Source organism: Xyrauchen texanus, unplaced genomic scaffold (genome assembly GCF_025860055.1).
Source record: "Xyrauchen texanus isolate HMW12.3.18 unplaced genomic scaffold, RBS_HiC_50CHRs HiC_scaffold_684, whole genome shotgun sequence".
Lineage (NCBI taxonomy): Eukaryota > Metazoa > Chordata > Actinopteri > Cypriniformes > Catostomidae > Xyrauchen > Xyrauchen texanus.
In genome coordinates, this window is record NW_026266670.1 from 1,395 (window position 1) to 25,000 (window position 23,606).

General features: G+C 36.5%; 1 long non-coding RNA gene and 1 pseudogene across 1 annotated transcript; one reads left to right on the forward strand and one right to left on the reverse strand.

Annotated features, from left to right (window-relative positions):
- Nucleotides 1-2,882: 2,882 nt before the first annotated feature.
- LOC127642545 (neutral cholesterol ester hydrolase 1-like) lies at nt 2,883-7,197 on the reverse strand (annotated as a pseudogene).
- Nucleotides 7,198-10,080: 2,883 nt separating this feature from the next.
- LOC127642546 (uncharacterized) lies at nt 10,081-22,030 on the forward strand. Its single transcript, XR_007970373.1, has 3 exons — nt 10,081-10,200; nt 21,677-21,808; nt 21,921-22,030. It is a non-coding gene; the product is annotated as an uncharacterized LOC127642546 (long non-coding RNA).
- Nucleotides 22,031-23,606: the final 1,576 nt, after the last annotated feature.

Here is a 23,606-nt window from a genome sequence, read left to right on the forward strand (position 1 = left end):
CTTTAGAAACTAAATGTTTCTCTTTGAGGTGTGAGTGATGCACATCTGTCCATATGTTACGGCTAGATGCAGCTGTTACAAAAGTGTTTGTGTGTGGGTTATCACTGCAGATTTTAAGCTAGAGAGATAAGAACCATCTTGTCCTCTCAAATGCTCTGGAGACAGGTTTATAAACAAAATGTTACTTTATTGCTCTTAACACTTTTTTTTGTGTGACTTGTTTTATGTAAATTTTGTTTGTCATCTATATGCAGTGAACTCTTAAAATGTACTTATAGCAGAATAAAATATAAGTGACTCATTATGCACTCCTACAAAATGCTCCCTGGAGAAAGAAAATCACTCCCTCTAATATCATTTGATTTTGATAAGAAAAAGCAAAGAGCAAATCATGGTTTTGTCAAGATGTGACATTCGCTAATGACTATTGGCTATTTAAAATAAGGGACGAGCCCTTTGATACGTCCAGTCTTAACTTCCTATTCCAGAAGGAAATATGCCAACACAAGAAAAATCTGTGCTCATCAAGCGATTTCATAATGGGGTCTGTTAAGTATATTGAATTATGCCATTTAACTTGTTATACTGAAATTGATTGCAAAGATCTTCATTACTTGTTGGTCACTCTCTACAGAATCATTTTTATCATTTATTAGCATTGCTTCATTAAAACTAATTTCCATGTCACTTGTAATGTTCGAGAGATTAATGAACAGAGTTTGCCTTTCACTTTTCCACTTGATCTTTCCTGAAAATTTTTGGAAATCAATACAGATTTGTTTTTTTTACAATTATTTTCACACATTTCTCAATACTGAGAACGCATTTTCAAAAAACATCATAACATCAGTTTATGTCGACTAAACTGTGGATCAGTTTTAATTGCTTTATTGCAAAATCTGTTCAATGACCACATCTATAAAAAATCATGAAATCTTTTGTCACTCACTCTCAACAACCAGCAAAACTTTATGTAAAAGCAGCTTTTTTTGTGTGCACTTTTTTGCACAGTTTTTAATACTTTTAAACTTCAGTTCAAAACCTCACACAAAAACTAAATTACACAGAATTTGCTATATTTCTACAATACAGTAATAGTATACTGAAATATATGTACAATTAAGAAAAGTATTTTTATAATAAAAAACAGCTGATTCTTGTTTTAGCTGAAGGCCTACCCAGGTGTTTTGATGACTGTAAATTGAGATTGCTGAACAACTTGCATATATTTTCCTGACTATGACTTTGTCATTGTCTTTTTACTATAATTTAGATGGAAGTACTGTGTGAAGGGTTTTGAAAATCCATTCGCAGTATTGATAAATGTGTGAACATAATTGTAAAAACTGTCATTGCAAAAACACAAAGGCCTGCCACTGTAATCTAAATCTTACGTTATTTGGCATTATCATGTAATACAAAGTGGTAGAACCCCACAGCAACTGAAACAATAGTATATTGTTACTGAAACGATTAGTTTAAAGGGATAGTTCAACCAAAAATGAAAATTCTCTCATCATTTACTCACCCTCATGCCACACAAATGAAGATTTTTTTTTTAGAAGAATATTTTAGCTCAGCAGGTCCATACAATTCAAGTGACTGGTGACCAAAACTTTGAAGCTCCAAAAAGCATATAAAGGCAGCATAAAAGTAATCCATATGACTCCAGTGAATCCATGCCTTCCACATTAAATATACATGATCTGAAAAAAGCCCAATTTATTTTAAAGATTTTACACAGAAAAACAATACAAAAATAAAAGAATAATATTTTAGCCCTAATATCAAAGGTCACAAAGATCAAAGAGAAAACAATTATGATCTAATGTGGATTTTCTTAATAAAAATAAATTATTATTATCATGCCTGGTCGCAGGTGCATGTAAAATGGCTAAAAATAACTTTTTACCTTGGCATAAAGCTAAATGTTCACATGACAATTTACACAAGCTGCTCAAAACTTACTTCAAAACTTCTGTCTGCTCGTGTGAATGTTTCACTGCTGTTCAAATGTACTTTATATTGCATCATTTATATGCATAAATGTTTTCCAGCTGAATAAACAATAAAATGCAAAGTAATCTCTTCAGTAATCAAAATACATTTGAATGTAAATGTATTCTGATTACCAACCATTTAAATTGTAACTGTAGTGAAATACAGTTACTTATACTTTTTATTTTAAATAAGTAATCCCGTTACATGTATTCTGTTACTCCCCAACCCTGGAGATATTCTACTAAAAATCTCTGTGTTCTGCAGAAGAAAGAAAGTCATATGCATCTGAGATGACCAGGGTTGGGGAGTAACGGAATACATGTAACGGGAATTTGAACAGCGATGAAACACTTTCTTATGATGTTTCTTACGAGCAGACAGAGAAGTTAGTTTGAAGAAAGTTTGGAGCAGAAGAAATAGAATTTTGGGTGAACTATCCCTTTAACAGGTACTGAAACAAACTTTCACTGGCAAGTAAATCACTGTGCTTTTATTCACACTTAGTTCTTTACAATTAACCAGTTGCATTGATATATTGCATGGCATTTTAAATTCGAAATGCTTTTGTAAAAGTTTAAAACCAATATGTATTAAAAGGAATAGTTCACCTAAAATGAAAATTCTGTCATCATTTACTCACCCTCATGTCATTCAAAACCCATATGACTTCTCTTATTCTGTGGAATAAAACATATTCATTTTTGAGTAACTACACATTTAACATAACAATGGGAAACTTTGGCTTTGTCGGAACCTGCTAAAGGTTTTCGATCAGCCAATGGATGTATTTCCGAAAAATTCTCAATCCCACAGAGAGTCGAAAGGGCCCAAAAGTGAAACTCAACATTCATGGAAACAATCTTTATAGTGATCTACTGTACTGCACATCTGCCCATCATCTTTCAGCACATCATGCTCACAGGTCATGATGTAGGCATGCAGCACTGCATTCAGTACTTCCTTATCAGCAAGTAAAGGGGCCGCTCTCACATCCAGCAATCCTGGCAGCTCCTCTAACAGCTTTGGGTCACCCTGAAGTGGAAACAGGGGTTTATAGTTCTTCTGAAAAGTTACTGGAAGAAGTTGGGTCCAGTTGATCTTAGTTTTGGCTGCGGCTATCTTCTGGCCCTGATTCAAAGCTGTGTGGTTGTTAGCCACCAAAGAAGAAACAAGTCTGGGATCCCCGCCTAGGTACTCCAGCCAAATGTGTACTATTAGAGGATGGCGAAGTACCTGTTGAGCAACAGTCAAGTCATTTTTATTTGTATAGCACCTTTCACAACACACATCGCTTAAAAGCAGCTTTACAGCTTTAAATTAAAGTCTTAATCATTGTGTAGTTTGATTAAATACGATTGAGAATTGTGTTTAAAAGTAAGTAATTACATAATAATTGTATTTATAACCCCAGTGAGCAAACTGAAGGTGACTGTGGCTAGGAACACAAAACTCAATAAGATGTAGATTAATGGAGAAAAATAACCTTGGGAGAAACCAGACTCACTGTGAGGGCCAGTTCCCCTCTGGCTAACATCATGAATGTAATGTAAATATTAATTATGTATAGTTCAAGTCATGTTTTAAAATGATTAAACTATGTAAGTGTTAATGGTCAGTGTTTAAACAAAGATTTTGTTTGAACTGTAAGATTATTGACTTTGAAGTCCATCCTGGATTAACTGCAGAAGTTCACATAAATGCATTGTCCTTGTTAATTGGCTGATGAAGGCTTTTGTTGGCACTTTATTGATAGTCAATGTATTACATTTTAAGAGTGTAGTCCAAATTGGCCCTGGTGCTGTCACCTGACACATCTACTCTTTCTGGGCCTGTTGAGGACTGAGCTAGCATTTCTGATGTCAGAGTACGTTTTGAGGCCCGAAGAGCTGATCAGGAAATTGTGGCTCCGGTGCCATTCTGTACCTGAACCAACAAGTGCAACAAAATATACACATGTAGGCTCATAATGAACTTAAGAATATAATATTATTAAGTTCTTAAGAAGGTGCTTAAAAATATAATAATGCATTGCTTACTCAATAGATATTACAACTGTATCCAAATCTTCAGCCATAGTCCTGCACTGAAGGAAACATGTTTGCATCTCTTTAAACTAAAAAAAGGGAGATTGATCAGAGTGTTGGAGTTAACCTACACTCTGATAGTACTGTATAAAGAAAAGATAACCAAAAATGTTACCAATAAAAGTTACGCGATATGATAAGTGTGTGTGTGTGTGTGAAACAGATCAATATTTACTTTCTACTATAAATCTACATTTTCACTTTTACATTCTACTTTTCCTTTTGGCAATTTGTATTCTTTGTGCATATCGCCACCTACTGGGCAGGGAGGAGAATTTATATTAAAAAAGGACTAAAATATTGATCTATTCTCATCTACACCTATCATATCGCTTCAGAAGACATGGATTAAACCACTGAATTCTTATGGATTACTTTTACGCTGCCTTTATGTGTTTCAACATTTTGTTACTCATTCACTTGCATTGTATGGACCTACAGAGCTGAGATATTATATAAAAATCTTTATTTGTATTCTGTAGAAGAAATACATTTATACACAACTGATATGCTGTAAGGGGGAGCATTTTTGGGTGAATTACAAACATAACAACAAAATGAATGTGCAAGGTTCACTTTTGTTGCAATGTATATGTTTGACATCTAAGGTGAGAATAATGATCTGGATCAAATGTCGTAATCCCATAGAAACAGATTTTGAGAAGTGTTCCCTTGCTCAACCATTTAAGGGTGCTTAAAGACTGTCATGAACAATTCAGCATATTGCATAGATTAAAGTCTCTTAAGGTTCTTTAAAACAAAATCCTTCTGATTCTATATCTCACTTTCTCTTTCTACCAAATCCAACACAACCAAAAGGCTTTTTTTTAAGAAATTGAAATAACATAATTTGTTTTTATTATTAAGAATGAAAAAGAACAAATTACATTTGTATAAAGAGGGATTGTAGCAGAGAAAACATACTGTCACAGATAAGGGAAATATTACATTGCTACAAGGCATCTCATAATATCCATGTTTAATAACCTCAGGTCCATAAAATACAACGTAGTCCATCCTTCAACATCCAACTCACATTATCTCCTAGGTAAGAGAAGAAAGGGTCCCAAATTTTATAATACTGAAATGGTTAGTTATTGAGGAAGAAACTCAAATCCTCTAATGGTAAGTTTGCCAATACACCATTGATCCATAATGCCTTTGTAGGTGGTTTCTCAGAAATCCATTGCAACTGTCTGCACCGTCTGGCAAAAATAGTAGGATTTTAAGCAGCTGAACTGTGGGAGAGCTCCAAATGTTATTGGGAAAAATTCCTACAATACAGACCAAGTGGGTCAAGGTCCAAGACAATTCCCAACATGTTATTAATTTCTTTAATGACATCTGACCAAAATGCTCTAATATGAAGGCATTCGAAGCCATCTTCTATTTTACACATTATACAGGTCTTTGAAAACGTATTGTTTCACTGGAGAGATCTGCAGCCTGTGTATAATTTTGAATTGCATTACAAATGCCTTATTGGTAACTAAGTACCCAGACAGCCCTGAAAACATAGCATCCCAGTCACATTCCCACAACTCTTTGGACCCACGCGTACTTTCCCTTGTAGATTCTAACAATGCTCTGCAGAATCTTGTTATCAGTTTTGTACTACACTGCTTATCATGTAAAGCCTCCTACAAGGGAAAAATGCAGATTCCAAAGCTTCTTACTTGGAGATATCTAATGAAATGGGAATTTGGTAAACCAAATTTCTCTTTTAAATGATCAAAGTTCATAATATCACCATTTATGATTAGGTCTCCAACAACAGAGATGCCTTTGTTTGCCCAGACCGAGAAAGGTCCAGGTTCAAGGCCTGGAGGGAAGTCAGGTTTCATAAGCAGAGGAGTGAGAGGGGATTGTTTATTATGATGGTCCTCCCATTTCCTTGTTAACCTCCACGCTTTCAATGTGGACTGCAGCAAGACATTCCCTTTGACAATTGCTTTAACTTTTTTCCCAGACATATAAAGCAAATGGGGATATAGGGCACTCTTCATTACCTAGCCAAGAATATCACGGTCTTCTTTAATCCACTCCCAGATATAATGGCATAAACAAGCTACTTGGTATAAATTCATATTTGTTCAAAATAATCTTCTCTTAAAGAAAAACTACAAGTTAGAAGGATCAAAGATCACATCTATCTATCTATCTATCTATCTATCTATCTATCTATCTATCTATCTATCTATCTATCTATCTATCTGTCTGTCTGTCTGTCTGTCTGTCTGTCTGTCTGTCTGTCTGTCTGTCTGTCTGTCTGTCTATCTATCTATCTATCTATCTATCTATCTGTCTGTCTGTCTGTCTGTCTGTCTGTCTGTCTGTCTGTCTGTCTGTCTGTCTGTCTGTCTGTCTATCTATCTATCTATCTATATATCTGGCTGTCTGTCTATCTGGCTGTCTGGCTGTCTGTCTATCTATTTGTCTAGACAGATAGACAGACAATATTATGCAAATTATTTAAAAATGAAACCATGAAAGGAGCCACAAATCCTTGAATGGTTTCCTTCAAGGCCTGCTGTAATACCAATCATACTTTTTAAAGATTTGTAAAATGTCTAATAATATAAATGATGGTACCACTTTACAAAAGGGTTTAATTTGTTTACATAGTTAACATGAACTAACAATGAACAATACGTATACATTTATTATTTATATATATTAATCAAAAGTTGTATTTGTTAACATTGAACAATAGTGTTTTAATTAACTATCACTAATAATGGTTAATAAATTATGTTTGTTTGTTCATGATACCTAATGCATGAACTTATGTCAACAAATGGAACCGTATTGTAAAGTGTTACCAAAATTATTCATAAAGAATAAATATTCATTAAAAATAACTGCATATTTACATATGAAAATCATGCAAACTTAGTAGCCCTCTTTTAATTACTTATATTTGATTTATGTTTAAATAATACATCTACATTGAGAAATGATTTAAAATATATATAAATAAAAAATATCTTACCACATGCATTATACCACGTAATATTGCATCCATAAACATAAGCTTCCATGACTCTGATTATTTTATAGTGCTGGGAAGAGGAAGAAAAATATAATAATCAGCAGTGATTTTGTAATACATTAGTCTGTATCTGTAGACATGAACTGCATGTTACATCATTAAATATATGATATAGTAATCTGATAATGCTTCATTTGAGGTAGTAATTAAAGTATTAGTCTGATAATGTAGTTTGATCCCTGGTAAAGGCATAAACGAAACTTTATAATGTTAAGAGACCCGATCTGATTACTGTAAATTTAATGACCACTAAGTGGCGCTGTTGTCTCTTTTTAACACACGGTCTGCCGCTCTTCCTTTGATTAATGAATCCTACTCTTTACAGCATTTCTACAAAAGCAAAACAAATATTTTATCTTTTCATTCAAACTGTAATTGACAATCCGACTATTTAACAAGTAGACAATATGCCTCATTAAACTCACAAAAGGCATTTTCATCTTATAGGATGAAATTATTAATTTTAAAAGTAATCATAGTCCTAAACAAAATCCTGTGTTTACCACATTGGAGAATGCGGAACCGTCAAAGAGGAAGTCTGTGGACAAAGCACATGATTTTCCAAAAATGAATTGGTTTTGAATTGAAGTAATTTCACACCATACCATTTCAGAGCAGCTTTACAGAACCCTAAAAACATGATTTTAGAAATAATGTATGTAACACACACACACACACACACACACATGTGTGATTAATGTGATACAATTTACACTTTCAAATTGTGTCCTACAATTTGTTGTCATGTTACATATAGGCCTACATCTACATTGTGACGGTTGTTGTAAAGTGTTTCTTATATTCAACTGATTGTGCATAGTGTTTAGATCACCTGAGAGTCTTTAAATGGTTCATTTTCAAAGGAAACAAATGCACGCGCTATGTATTACTCACTTTCATACAGGATCACTGTTCCTCCTTGAGGTATGAGGTATGATGCCTAAATGCAGCTGCACAAATGTAGGACAGGCAGCACGCATGCCTGTGAGTGTGTGTGCATGGAATTCGTATGTTTGGTTACCACTGCAGGTCTTACAGGTCAATGAGAGTCATGAACCATCTTGTCTTCTCATTATTATTATTATTATTATTATTATTGGAACACTTTACAATAAGAGTCCATTCGTTAACATTAGTTAATAAGGTATCATGAACAAACAATGAACAATATGCTTTTACAGCATTTGTTAATCTTAGTAAATGTTAGTATATCAAAATACAATTGTTCATTGCTAGTTCATGTTCGTTCATAGTACATTAAAAGTGCACTTAGTAACTTTTGTATTTGTGTCATCTTGGATTTACACTGACACCTAGTGGCTTGGATGCAGCATCATTTAAAATCAATAGTTTTCAGTTTCAGATGCCATTGTAGAAATTACGTTTTCACAGTCAGCCATGGAAAAGTCTTTTAGCTCTAGCAAGTCAGTCCAGAGTCAGAACGAACGCTCATCAAAATTTCATAAATGGTTGGTCAAGATTATGATCCAAGAACATATTTCAAATCAGCAATATAATCTAACAACACTGGAATCGTAAATTGTGCTTCGTTACCTCAGATAACGGGAAAAAAAGCATTTTCACTGCTTATATAGGTAATGTGTATACATGTTTTTGAGTTGATTGACAGGCGATGTCTGGATCTAAAATGTGATTGGCTCTATTACCTGTAAGGTGGGATTTCCTTTCTACATCCATTGACCGTTGGCTGTTCCAATTTCTCCCATATATTTTAATAGAATTGGCCCATCTCTGCTAAACAATCTCTGGGCATTATTACTAGATTAAGCAAATATATGGCTGGTCATGTGATCCTAACATGGCAGCCCCCATGTGCAGACCCTCTCCATGTAGAATAAGACGAGTTTTCATTTTAATGCGTGTTCATGATTTTCTTACACATATTGCAAAATAACAATTCATGACTTTAGGAGTTCAACTTGTTTCATGTGGAAAAAAATAACTGAGTGCACCTTTAACTAATGTCTAAACCTTTTGATAAAAAAACGTGTTAGTGTATGTTGAAACAAACATTTATTTAATTATTTATTTAATTTTATTCCCTTTTCTCCCAATTTGGAATGCCCAATTCACACTACTTAGTAGGTCCTCGTAGTGGCGCGGTTACTCACCTCAATACGGGTGGCGGATGACAATTCTCAGTTGCCTCCGCTTCTGAGACCGTCAATCCGCGCATCTAATCATGTGGCTCATTGTGGATGACACCGTGGAGACTCCCAGCACGCGTAGGCTCATGCTACTCTCCGCAACCCACGCGCAACTTACCACATGGCCCATTGAGAGCGAGAATCCCTAATCGCGACCACGAGGAGGTTACCCCATGTGACTCTACCCTCCCTAGCAACCGGGCCAGTTTGGTTCCTTAGGAGACCTGGCTGGAGTCACTCAACACGCCCTGGATTCGATCTCGTGACTCCAGGGGTGGAGTCAACCCAGGCCCCCTTGTTAAAACTACATTAACCAAATTAATAAATGCTGTAAAAGTATTGTTAATTGTTAGTTCATGATACCAATGTTGTCATCTAATGCTACAAATAGAACCATATTGTAAAGTGTCACCATTAATAATAATATAATACGTGTAAAAAAAAAAAAAAAAGGTTGCAACTTATGCTCCCATTTCAACCTAGTCACATTTCCACAATTTCTATCAAAACTCCAACATTGCATGACTATAAGCTATACAAATATCTATCCGTTTATTTTCCCACTTGTGAAAAAACAAATAAATAAATAAAAATAGCTTCAGCCTGATTGGCAATCAAAAATATTACTACATACATTAGTCCTGCTGTGTTATTTGGTCCCTGATGGCTAACTGATGGATTCAAGAAATATTATGGAATGGCTTGGGAGAGTACTTGGTGTTATACGGTAAACGTCGACACCCCCCATGTGCGCGTCCACATAATTGACATGGCGGAAATTCCACATTAGTCTGGTCTGGTCCACTGTGGACTTCGCAGCACGGGAATGACATGCTTTCTGATTCGGGCATTTAAGGACTAAAGTATTCAAAAAGCAAGATTTATTGAATCCGAGGTAAGTAGCTTGCTTGCATTTTCTTTAAAGTATGAAAAGGTTCATTTTGGTTCTCAAAGAGCTTTAAGAACACTGAGAATGCTTAAAGTAGCCGAATAGCGCCGGCTGAGTCTCTTTGATGGGAAAGGGAAGTTTCAAACTGAATGGAAAACGAAACGAAACAAGAAACAAACGAAACAAACGAAACGTATAACTTTTACAACTTTGTCGTGATCTAATTTGCTTAACGTTTATAGATGTTACAGCTGTATACTTAAAGTTTATTCAGCGATGTCATTTTATCATCTTTAATCTTAGTCACTCGTTTTAGAACCATCTGTAAGCAAAACACTAGTAATGTTAAAGTGTGAATTAATACAGGAGGAATATGTCCATTTCATCTTCCTCGGAAAATTCTGGAATTCGATAGGATTCATTGCGAAACATTTTTGTCAACACGGAGGCATGTTTGTATAATTTGATAACCTTGCATGGTTAACTATTAAAACAGTCTTATACAAGAAAGAGACGAATGAAAAAAAAAGAAAAAACCGTTGGAAACAGTTGTTTGATTTATGCGAATGACACGTCAATTCCCTGAAACACATAAGATGTTTGCTTAGGGGGCCGTTCACACCGAACGCGCTATTTTTCAGTGGTTGTCTATGTAAACAAACGCAAGACGAACGTTTATGACAGCTTCGCCGCGTCTCGCTGATTTTTTCCAGGAGCGCCTTTATTTTTAGGCACCGTGTCAAGTTAAAAGAACGACTTAAGACATCCGCAATCTGTTCTTGTATTGTTTTTTTTTAGCTCAAGAACGTGATCGGGCTATACGGCCCCTTAGGCGTCACACCATTGTAATTTCGTAACGACTGAGTCTTTACATTGTAATAATAAGTATGACGTTTAACAATGCGTATGGTTAAATTCCGTGACGCGACAACCTGAATACGCATATGAAGCAGTCTACGCTGCAATGGAGGATATGAAGGGCGTTCGTGAGTCAGTAACTTTGTTTGATTGTAAGGAAAGCACATTTTTATTTTTGTTTTGTCTCGTCTCTGGCTTGAAGTGTTGACATGGTAGATTATCTACACTCTTGCTTATGAATAACGGTACACGTCGAGTGATTAGTTTTCAAATGCAAACGGTGGAGAAGAAAATAATGGGCAGTCATGAAATGCACACTTATTGGTGTATTTTAGGAAAAACGAAAATACTCGGATCATTTCCTGGACCGGATCTTAAAACCACAAGAAACCGGATCCCAAATATATGACGTAATGTGACATTCCAGACCGAATCTTGAGGTGCAGAAAGCTGTATTTTAGACTTCAAATACTCCAACTTTGGCTTCAAGCTCGACATTTTCTGCCCAAGTTGTTGTTTAAAGAAAAAGGTCTTCTTATGAAGGATTTAGACGTTTAGATCTTTAGTTTTGAAACCAACCTTTCCTGAGATCCAACTCAACCCAGACTTTGAGATGGTCTATGTCAAACACAGACAGGACTTTGCAGACTAATAGGTTCTAAAGTTTTGTAATATATGACCCTAACTTCTCTCTTGTGAAGGAAATGCACATTTCTGTGGTGGAAACCTGACCACAGTGAGAGCACTGATTTGTCGGCATCTCGTAGCCCCATTAAAACACACAGGCGTACCCTGACCCCTCCCAGCCCTTTGGCCCCAAACTCAAACGTTGAAAGAATGTGGTGCTTGTGGCATTTTTCTGTATAGTTCCATCCCATTCCTTGGACTAATCTCCAGTCTTGATGATTACAGAAATATCCAAGACAACATTTTGCAACTCTCTAAGTTCCTTCTATAACATTTCATGTAAAGACAGAGCTTTGATAAGAGAAATTAATTGCAAAAATCCCAAAGTTTGAGGGAGTTTGCCAAAGTTGGTGCCTCAACTATTGCAAGCAACCCCTTTGTGTTCTCTATTACTAAGACTGCATTCTCATCCTGTAGTGTCATGTGTTGTACACCTTGTTTACTCAGGTTTTCCCTTGTCCACTCTTCCCCCAAGCCACTGCCTCCCTGCAGAGGGTCTACTTTGAAGGGGGCTGGTGTTATCTATAAACTCCATTGACAGAAAGACTTTGGTGTTTGCTCTAATGGTATAGGCTAGTCAGATGTTTTTCTCCATCTGTCTCCATCATTTCCTGAGAGGGATTGTAAGGATCTGTTGAGCTGTCAGAACCCCTTTGTTGTTATTATCGAATCATTTGTGCTGAATTATTGCTAATGCCAGTTACCCTCAGGGCTTACTCTTTGGATTTGGAGATATTCTTACGAGAAATGCATGGTACATTTGACTAGAATTTGGGGAAGGATTTTAGGGCCTGGATGGGTGGTGGAAGTTGTAAAGTGATTCATGAACAGGACCATTACTGGGAACCCTGATTGCCATCTTACCCTTGAGGAAGATACTCTACACCAAGTTTCTCCAGGGAAACTAGCCCTGTAATTAATGTTCTGTAAGTCACTTAATTTGAATAAGAAAGCATCTTCTAAATGAGTACTAACTAACCCCTCTTGTGAAATTTGACCAGCTTGGAAAAAGACTCCAATTGCAAGGTAGCACCTAGCTTCTAAAAGTGGCAATTATATTTTTTTATGTTAAAGCAGATTCATAAACATTAATTCATTTGAAATATAATTAATTAAGTTAAGGTGTTGTTCTGAGTGTTAGTGTGTTTCTAGGGGGGCTGGGTGGTTGCTAGGGTGCTTATTGGCATATGTAAATAAAAGAGACCACCCCCTAGTCTCTAATATTCTGGTCTACATAGCTGTTCTGCTGTGATGTCAATTTGTAGGCAAACCCAGAAGTCTAATTCACTATTGGCACTGTTCACTCTTAACAAGATCTGAAGTAAACATTACTTGACCATACATAAGCATTTTGTAAATTACACACAATCATACCTCAAACGTGAATTTTGAAGCTGCAATATGTTTTTAAAAAAGTCAATACGGCTTTAAAAAAAAGTCAATATGGCTCATGTTTGAGGGATGAAAGTATATTAATTTATAATGTAGAAAAAATATTCTCAAATCATCAAGTATTTTTTACTACAGACCTTATTTTGCTCATAAGTTAAAACCCCCCATTATTAATAGGGATACACGGATCCGCTCCGATACTGAAGCTTTTAGACAGATCGGGTATCGGCTCGACGAGCCCAATCCAAATCCGGTACTGTTTTTTAGTCATGTTGGTTATTGTCAAGCTCCAAAAATGACATCAAAGAACCATAAAAACACCATTAAATTAGTTCATATGACTTGTGCATTTTATTCAAAGCCACTTGAAGATGTGCGATAGCTCTGTGAATCACAAAAGGCTGTGTTTAATTAGTAAATATATAGTATACACACCAGCGCGTTAGTGAATGCTGCTGCTCTGTTGACACAAACTCACGCACAGGCTAGTGATGCACTCGCGGCTATTTTTGCCTTCACAGCATTGCGCAATATTTGAGTGCTACTGAAGAACAGCATCTCAGATGTAGATGCTCAATAGTTCGGTTGACTTATAATTTGCATTTAGAGCGGCACCGGAGGTGCATTTTACCACAATTTTAATAAGAAGTGAATTAAACTACTGTGAACTTGCATACAAACAGACACATACAGGACTTCCTGGAGAGTTCAGAATGTCAAAATAAAAGCATGAGGGTTTAAAAAGTGCATGATTTAAAAATTAAAAGTCAATAATAATAATATTAATAACAATTTATTATTATTATTGTCATCATTAGTTTCAAACTGTATTTTTGGTAATAGAGTTAATGTTGCTTAAATAAAATAAATGTTTTTTGTTTTGTTTTATGGCCCTTATATGGCAATATGGCACTTTTTACTATATTTGCCTTCTTCCCAGATCTATGGTTTTGCCATTTCCTAATATTGTCGATCATAGTCTGTTCGCAATCGGCATTGCGATCTTTGTATGACATCGTGGATATCCGATTACATCGTCCTATCGCCCAGTTCTAGTTGGACTATAACATGAACATCTATATTGATAGGGCTTGGGTCCCTCCTTTAAAGTAAGTATGGGATTTTTCCTCCCGTTTTATCGTCCGCCATGTGAACATTACTTAGAAGTAACTGACCCTTCACCAAGCCCTGCCACAATTTTATAGAAATGACCCAAGATGTAAAAAAACCCATTATTGTCAGTTCACTTAGTTACTCAGGTAGAGAGGAAACATGCAGAATTTTTTTTAAATCTTTAAATAAGTCTTGAGAAGAGCATGGTATGGACTAAACTATGTGTCAGCCCTCATTACCAAAGGAACATTTATAACATCAGCAAGGACACAGTGAACTCCTACTGTTAACGCTTCATGTTGTTACAGTGTGAGCCAGTCCAGATAATGACTAGACTCCAACACGTTGGTCCATTGTTCTGTTTTTCCTCTTTGTGCAGAGGTGCATTGGAATGCACAAAGCAGATTTTTAGGTGCTAAGACCAAACTTTTCTTCCCTATCTTTCTTGCATTTGGAATGATTTAAAATTGGTTATTGGTCCTTGTCTCTTCTGCTAAGCATCAAAGCCAGTTTCTCTAATCATAAGAGCCTCTAATACAACCGAAATTATTGTGTTTTATAAATTGGGTGACCTACCTAAAGCTTAACAGTCAACAACTCAACTAGTGTAACTTGATTGGTGGAGATGTACTGAAACACACACACACATATATATATATATATATATATACACACACTCACACCCCCATAACCTGGCTTGCCAGTTTTTAGCTGAGGCCCAAATGAGGATAAGGAATTTGACCTGTTGACCTTTGGAAGAAGAGGGAGGCTAAATAACTTTAACATCTTAATGCACAAAACTATCAAAGCAAGAAATAATAAAGTCTCAAATACAGAGCAGCACAAAACTGCTTATTTGCATCCTGTACGCAGAATGATGTGCCTTAATGTAACTGACATGCTTCTGCACAATCAAAAGCGCAGAACTGCAAGATAATATTGCGGGTACATATCTTGTTCACAAAATCAAGCAGTTTAAACCTTTTTTACAGCAATGTTTTATTGAAGCAGTGTCAGACAGAATCAGCAAAATACTTTAATTTCTCCACAGCACCTCACAAATATAAGATTATAAAGAGACGAAACTTCTTGCAGAGGGTTTTTGCTGTGATGACTGTTAAACACAAGCTATAATCACAAAAAATGCATTCAATTAGTATTGCAGCTCCCATTAAAACTACCACCACTAAAAATATGAATGATAGTAGTTGATCCCACTAAACGACTAGTCAGATTTTAGGTGAGTAATTGATTAGTTGACCACCCTGTCGCCTCCTTTCTGTGTTGGCTGTTCTTTCTGTACACATGCACATTTTTATGTCCACATTGGCATGGCTACATGTGTTTTGGTGCTATTCCAGATATAGATGAATCAAATGACTGATTTTTAGATGTTACAATGTTAAGGGTGTAAGACTGTATGATTTTCCATGTGACTGGAGTATATCATTTATTCAGCTTGACCCAGTTTAGATACTCTGAGTCCGGATCACATTTCATATTGCGGTTACGCAATGCTGAATTTGGATCCTGGGAAACTCTTCTGTTTGTTCTTTCTCTGTGTTGTCCCTCATTTTTTGTCGCCTCTCTCCTTGTGTCTGTCACTGTAAGTTCTGAATGGTGAGAGTGGATTGAGTTTCAGTGTGCAGAGAAACAGGGTCAGCTCTTTGAGCTCGGCTGTGTGTTGCTGCAGAATTGTGCCTTCAGGGAGGATACAGGTCATGCTCCGGAATCTGTGGTGTCAGTTTCGGGTAACATCTTTATCTCTGAAACAGGACAGAGGTGCTGAGATGGGTCTTGATGCTGTCACGCTCACCAAAGAAGCTCTGTCTACTTGTAGAAATGAGAAATCCATAATAAGATCTCTTAAATATCTTTGGTTGTTTCTTCTAGACAGAATTTGGGGTGGATGGAGAGGAAATGGGTGACTTTTTCCCCTAAGAAAAAGACATTTGAATATATTACAGACAGTTTTAAATGCTGTAAATGTCCCCAAATTGGAAGATTTTAAGAGATAGAAATGTTCCCATAGGAGAGCAAAATGACAAAGGAGATCTCTATTTAATATCTTAATTGTTTATAATTGACAGCAATGAGATTAAATGGAGAGAATATTTAAACTTCTTTAAATTTTTATTTGAAGAAGACGATAGTGATCTCACATTTTTCTCCTCTGGAGTTTCAGACAGGATCACAACAATATAATAAACTATGCTGTGCTCAGATCAATTTATCTAAGCAATGCTGTCCACATTATGTGTTTTGCTCTATACTGTTGCTGTATATCAATGATTGAATGATTTGTTTTCATTTAAGATTTTCTAAGGAATTTGTCGAAGACACATCTGAGATAATATTTAATGCTTAAAAGAAGTTTCCTGAGTTATGAAAGAGCAACATTTGAGCAATAAAATTAGTTACCTTTGTTCTCTACTTTTGTATCTACAAAATAAACTCCACCTTAGTAGCACTAGTTCAACGGGTCAGCAGGTTAGCTTTGCTTATGCCAGGCCAGCAACCCACCACCCGATTAGAGCAATCTACTAGACCAGACGTAAATAATCAATTGGTTAATTATTCCAGTCCAAGCATCCAGACAATGTTTCTGCCACGCTCCTGTAATGTGTCCTTGGTTTCCTGTCTGTGCTCTGTCTGGAGCATTATCAAGCCTGGCTTCAGTTGCATTGAGGTGGAGGTGTCGACTGGAATGGGGATATTTTTAAAGAGGTGATGTAATCTGGCAGTAAACGCTGATCAGAGTCACAGACGTGAGTCAACGGCAGGGAGATGGAAATGCTGAGCACTCCGAGGTGAGAGAGAGTTACTTGGGGGTGTGGGGTGGAATGTGACATTTAGATTGTCTCATTCTGTAGGAATGTGTGTGTGTGTGTGTGTGTGTGTGTGTGTGTGAGCGTGTATTTATCACTTTGTGGGGACCAAATGTCCCCATAAGGATAGTAAAACCCGAAATTTTTGACCTTGTGGGGACATTTTGTTGGTCCCCATGAGGAAAACAGCTTATAAATCATACTAAATTATGTTTTTTGAAAATGTAAAAATGCAGAAAGTTTTCTGTGAGGGTTAGGTTTAGGGGTAGGGTTAGGTTTAGGGGATAGAATATAAAGTTTGTACAGTATAAAAACCATTATGTCTATGGAAAGTCCCCATAAAACATGGAAACACAACATGTGTGTGTGTGTGTGTGTGTGTATGTGTGTGTGTGTGTGTGTTTCAGCTGATCAGTGGTGAGAGGAATGGATGGAGATGGATAGGAAAAAGTGACTCTTTTCTTGGTTTCTCAGCTTTGTCAGAGTTTTTATGTCCCATTAGCTGGTTTATTTGCCCGTGCTGATTTCGCATCTGAAACTGTAAACCTGCCAGATGCAAGAATAGACTTTTAGAAATAATAAAATCTGTCTTTTGGTGGTGCACTGCACATGCATGTGTACGTACTTGGATACAAAAATGAGTTAAATCTGACAAAATCTCCCTTTGGGGAATTTCAGGGGTGTTCTCACTTGGAAAACTGTTTAAAAAATTTCTCCAAAAATTTCAAAAGTTTTCTTTAAGGTGTAGGATTATAATTATAATTAGCTTAGCAGCACTTTACAATAAGTTTCTATTTGTTAACATTATTAAATAAATGTATTAGGTACAGTATCATCAGCAAGCAATTAACTCTATTTAAACAGATTAGTGTTCATTGTTAGTTCATGTTAGTCCATAATGCATTAACTGAAGTGCATGAGTAGGTGTTTAAAGGAAGTGTGAGCAGTGAGTATCTTGTGGTTGACATGTCACCTGATCATTCATAGTTTTTTTATGAGATTACACGGAAGCAAAAATGGGATCCCAGAGTAAAATCGTATTATTTCTCTTGTTATTTCTTGAATGCTATTTCAAGAAATATCAACTTTGTCTCAGACATTTCTCCTAAAATTCCTTAGGAGAAATACAAATAGACACAAAAGAGACAATACTATATAGAGTTATACTATTCATTTGGATAACCTTTCTACATTTTGGGCAACTAAAAAATACTAACAAACATGAAGCTGTACACATTCCTCCATTAACCTGTGTTCTGGATAACCAAACATCCAGGTCCTGACTGAGGAATAATTAAGATGCTGTTACCATGCTGTTACGTTGTTTTGGTTGTGTGAAAGGCATGTTGTTTGGTGGTATGAAGAAGTGTGAGGCCAACGGGGAGGTGGTTAAGGGAATACCCCGCATCGCTGGAACCTCAGCCATGCCATGAAAGAACTTTGTCTCTTTAGTGCCAGACACTCCCTGTGATGTGGTCATAACTACATAACCCATGATGGTAGGAGGTCCAGCCTCTATGTACGGGCCCCCCTCTCTGTGCTCTGACATTGTATGAATCTTCTCAACTTTTCTCAGGGGATTTATCCCTTAAACATCCCCCTCAACCCTACAAAGGTTCAGACTCCAGCCATCCTCAGGAATGAGGGAAATGAGGAGAGTGTAAAGAAAAGAAAGAAAAGATTGAGGGTGAAAGAGAGAGCGAGAGGGGACAGGAGAGAGAGAGAAGGTTTTTTGGACCCTGGGGCGCTTGGCATGTTAAGCCGTAGTGTTAATTACTTTAGTTGGGCGGTAATTACAGGTTGTGGAACACAGCGCTGAGGAAACAAAGACTAGCCTGCTTTGAATGACAAAGACTTCAGGAGGTTTGTAGTGATCTGATAGTGAGATTCATTTACAACGTCTGTCCATGTAAGTTTGTGTCTTAAAGCCAAAGAATGCAACTTTTCTGGATGTTTAAATACTTTACCATATTCTAGCCGGCTTAAAATGCAGAGACAACTGTTTGCAAGCCGTTAATATGTTGATTCCCCTTAAAAGTGTAAACACTGTGGCTCTGTGGTGCTATCAAAACCTTGCTCTGTTTTTTAAAAGTTATTACAGCAACAATGACTCAACCAATAGTGTGAATTTGCAGCGATACTATCTGTTTGTTCGACTGATCGCAGATGGGTGAGGAGTTCGGGTCATTATTATTTTTACTCTAGTTGCATTGAAATTACACACTTGACCTTTAAACAGCATGAAATCAAAACTAACCCTATTTACTTTCAAAACCCATGCCTGGTCTTATTCTGAATGTCTTTGTAATCTTTCATCAAAATGTTATAACTTGCCCCACCTTTGAAAAGACTTTCCTTTTCTGCTGATGTCACCAAGCCCTCTTATATTTTAAACCCTTTCCTTCCAACCAATACATTTCACAATCCCACCCTACTTACTATTTCATTGAATGTCCTGTTTCAGTCAGTTAAGTCAAATGGGTTGCTGTTTTATGTTGACATTAAGAGGTTTTCTGTAATCAAATACAATGGAGCAGATTGTCTCTGGGTGGTTTGTATATTTGTCTGTGTGTTTAGTTGTGGAAGTGAAGGTATTTACGACCCAATAAAAAGCCCCCTATCTCTATTCTCTTCCTCTTGTCTACTGGAAATCAGCCACTACTCCTCTTGAGTCTCAATGCAACCAAAAAGTACTAAAAAGTACCATGGTATGACTATGTTTGTTTTTGTGACATGGCACCATGTTAATACCATATTTGTTTGGAGGGGACATGTACCATAATAATAACCATGACCATAGTAATCTTTGAAGTAGCCAATTTTGGAGTACCATGTAAATATCTTGATACTGTATATGAATATGCACTAAAGGTCCAAAAATGGCCATAGAACCTCCATGGTACATGTCCAACATAACATGGTACTGTTGTGGTATTTTTGTACCGTGAGGGTACTTTTTTAATGGGTTCTAATCATTCAAGATTTGAATTGATGGTACATTTCAAAAGTACCATGGTATCTTTCACCATTAATGTAACATACTAACAACAGTGTAGTTTTTGTAAGAGTAAAAGGCTTCTGTTCTGTTTTTATCACTATATACTGTTGTTTTTCCTGATTTTTGGGGGTACTGTTGTTACAGTGGTATTTCAGAACATCATATGAATATTTTATTTTCCTCTGGGTTTGATCCCAGTGTTGATGTTTGTATTTGGAGTTAAATATGGGGAGGATTTTGCTTTCATAGAGTAAAATGGCACCAGTCACCTGAGAAGAGGACTGTATCATTACTTCCCTAACCTTTACCCCACCACCTGAGTTTTAAGGGCATCATGTGAATCAGTTCAGTTGTTAACTGTAGCTAACTTGCGTGTATCCAGTCAGTGTAGAAGGCAAGATTGTGTTTGTTTTGAGGACTGAAGTGTAAAACCTTTCCACATCAAGCTAATCAATATGCATGTTTACTTCACAGCAGGACATGCATGTACTGACTGCTGTGCACATCTGTAGTGCACATGTTTTTTACTACAAAGAATAAAACCTTGGCTGCATCCTATTTTGTATGTTATCTGTACTATGTAGTATGCAAAAGTAGAAATAGTGAGTCTCAAATCATAAAAGTAGAATGTCAAAGGTGTCTGCATTCTGTATCTTTTTCTGATTGATCAAAGTGCGCAATCTTAAATGTATGAACCTAAAAGTAATAATGCATTTTAAGATTATGAAACTAGCTTGATGCTAATGGTTAAACGTAAACAGTTACACCAGCAAAGTATTTTTTTTTTTATTCAGATGTGAATTGGGATGAAGCACAATTATTTACAAAATCCTCAAATCAGTTTTGTTTTCTAGAAACCTCTCTAGACAGCCATGAATTATTGGGTTGAGGAAAAGTGTAGGCAGAATATTGAAAAGAACATGCTGAGCCTACAATTTAAATTTAAACTTTATTTGTTTCCTGGCCATGGTTACATTTTAATGGGGAAGCATGGCAAACAGTTTGTTCTTTCTCTTAATTACGTGATTGGTAGACTTTGCAGATTTTCTTTAGCAGATCTGTCATTATTTACTAACCCTCATCTTTCAAACTTTTATGACTTTCTTACTTCAATGGAATATTAAAGGATGTTATGGATATGTAAAGAATATGGCTGAACTTTCCCTTCTATAAAAATTACGAATATATTCTGATATAAACCAGAGCTGTTTCTTGTCACTGAGGCAGACAGAGATTCCTCCTTCCATTGTGCCCTTTTTTTTTCTCTGCCCGGTCTCCCAGCTGTGGTGAAAATGTTGCCCATAACAGCAATTATATACAGATTACATCATCCTTACACAGATTACATCATCATGTAAACATTGGTGACATCATTATGATTTCATTCCTTTCCAGTGTGTGTATTTGAAATCTTGTGTGTGTGTATATGTCTGGAACTCTGGATGCTGGATGGGTAATGTAAATGGGGGTCTGCTTTAGTCTTCAATATTAGCCATACATTGCTGATTTGAATTGAGGATAATTACTAATTTAAGGACTGGCCTGTTCTGTTTCATCACACTGTCATATATTGTTTTAATAGAGCTGGTATCTGTTGCCCTTTTAGGCTGTTACAAGGAAGGGTCCATGAATGATCGTCACCATGATGATGACGGACCAAATGCGGGACCTCCCTCCACCACTGAACAACGAGGTTCCCATGATGCACCATTTGATCAATGGAGATGCATCACAGCAGGTAAGCTCATAGTACAGTACAAATACTAGTATATTGAGTCAAACCATATCCATCCATCCATCCATCCATCCATCATCATGGACCTGATTGACTCTGGATCTTTTTTTTAAAGGTGATCCTGGTCCAGGTGAATCCAGGTGAGACGTTCACCATCCGCACGGAAGATGGAGCTTTGCAGTGCATCCAAGGTTTGTCCGATGAAGGTTTTCTTTAATTTGGTCCACATATTGCATCATGTAGCCTGACAATCTTGGTTTATGAATGGAAAAGTCTATAAATCTTAAATACTCTTGCTCTTCAAATCTATGATTGAGTCTACCTTGTTTTGAAATTATTGAGAGTGCTTTTACCTTGAGAGTTAATTTGTCATTAGAGTTTGGTTTGTTTGATTGAAAGCTGTTTTCTGAACTCGGGTGCATACCAAAGCCATTTTGTAGCTCAACTGGTAAAGCTTGGATAAAAGTGTCTAGTAAAATGCATAAATGTAAATGCAATTTGGCCTAACTTGTGGAAGTGAAATTGTCTTTAGAGAGCAATTCGTGTTCTTTACATCCCTTCACAATACTCAGCAGACAGACACGGTTTTGCAGACATTCTAAATATTAATAAATATTTGTAAACCCCTGAACTTGTGTTGGGCGATTTTCATATCATTCGATATTGATATTATCACGATATACATTTCATACCATTAATGGGGTTGGGAGGGTGCATTCTACATGTTTGTAAGACCTCAAGAACGAATGTAAACATAACTTTAGCGGACCTTTAACTCCACTGAAACACTTTCTTATGATGCTACACACTCCAGGTCAGTAGGTGTGGTAATGCACTATAAGCTGGATTGCCAACTGCCAATAAACATCACAAGAAGAAATTATTTCTTGCCTGTGGCAGTACTTTTGATCAAGAAAAAACATTTAACTAAATAGTACATAAAGAAATAGCAATAGTGTTGATATCTGATTTGGTGTTGTGTTCAGTCGATAGCTGTATTGCATTGTCAGTGCTGTCTTGTCGATACACAATGACATCATATCATAGCTGCTAGCTAACGGTTACCTATTCTCATTACCAGTTTCCACAACAGAAGGGCTATGTAGCCGACAGCCGGCTGTTATTATCTTCCTTCTGGCAGATTTCTTGACTGTGATTCAGTTAGCTAGTTCTGTGTATAACTTTACAGAACTGCATGCGTTTTTACGGATACATACCTGATCCAATCGTCTTGATGAAGAACATTGAATATGTGAAATATTGAAAATTTCTCAAAAAAGGATATTTTCCCTGATAAATATCAATATAATTTTATTGCTGAACGACCTATGCCATGTGACAGCTCAGATTGTGTCAAAACAATCATTTCTAGCCATTGCTTGAAGTAAAGGTTCAGTGTTGAGTTTGAGTTTGGCAGTTAGAGAAGCATTTGGTCACCAAAAACCTTCTTTTAAATTGAATCTGACCTCATAATGTCTTTTTAACTTTAGAAAGTCTTTTAAAGGCTGGAATATTTCCTCAATAAGAGGCTTGAATGCACAGTATGATACATGTAAAAGATTAAAGTGGAGAGTCACAGTAGCCTAGACCACATGATACTGGATCAGACACTCTTTACACTCAAATCACTGTTTACACAGCTAAGAGGAGCTGCAATGACTGTTTAATTCAATTTGTCCAATGAGAATAGCGTAATCAGCAGAGATGGGGTGTTTATGGAAGAGATGGCGTTGGCACTGGCCGACGGAGAAGAGAGAAAAAGACAGAGACCCTTACAACAATTTACTGTGGTGGTAGAATA